This window comes from Cheilinus undulatus, linkage group 19 (assembly GCF_018320785.1).
Source record: "Cheilinus undulatus linkage group 19, ASM1832078v1, whole genome shotgun sequence".
NCBI lineage: Eukaryota > Metazoa > Chordata > Actinopteri > Labriformes > Labridae > Cheilinus > Cheilinus undulatus.
Window position 1 is genome coordinate 13,458,021 of NC_054883.1, and position 951 is coordinate 13,458,971.

Sequence of the window (951 nt, forward strand, 5' to 3'; positions counted from 1 at the left end):
ATGTTGCTGCTATTATTTTTAACAATTACCTTTGGAACTCACTTCCCCACACTGTTACACTCCTAAAAGAAACTGAGTTGTGTGTCCACCCCCCACCCCCCAATCTGCTTTACACTTTTTAAATTGTTGTGTAATTCTCAGTCATTATTATGATCACTTACGGTCCACTTTATCCAACAGGTGAAGGTCACAATCTTGATAATGGTAAGTCAAAATTTTTATGGCTGCCATGACAGAAAAAGCTTGAGAAACACTGATCAAAGGTAACAAATGAAGAAGGGTTCAGGAGCTGAAAGAGCCCTGTGATCCAGATCTCTGACTAGAGATGGAGTTGTATCACTGTCAAATACCTTTTGCTACTGCTGCATGTCGTAAAATGACACAGTCTCTGTTTTTGAATAATAGATGGAATCTAGAAGTACCAAAGCTAAAAATTAAAAATACTTGAGTCGTATAACCCACCCAGAGCTGCTGCTAGAGAGAAAAATTAGCAGCAGTCCATTTATACTTACCGATCGGCAAATTCTGATGTTTTTAGGTACCTGCATATGATGCCAATTTATCTGTGCAGTTTAGACAGAGAGCATGAACTTGAAAGTCAAATTAGCCAAGACTGGGTGTCTAGGAATAGCATTGCTGTGGTAACTCAATATGTAATAATATTGAGGATGTAACAATACCACATCTTATAAAAAAAACTGCTATAAAATATTTATAGCATAAATCAATATGACAAAAGCATACTGTCGTATAGTAAAGGGCATAATATGGTTTTGGTTTCTCTTCACAGATTGTAAAGCAGCAGCACTGATCAGTGTCACTCTTTTCTGAAGAAAAACATACACTGTTTTATAAGTAAGTATGGAACATCAAAATTCAGAATCACTACCTGTGTTTACAGGTTAAAAAAATAAGGAAAAGGGATATTTTACATTTTTATTGCCAGAAAAT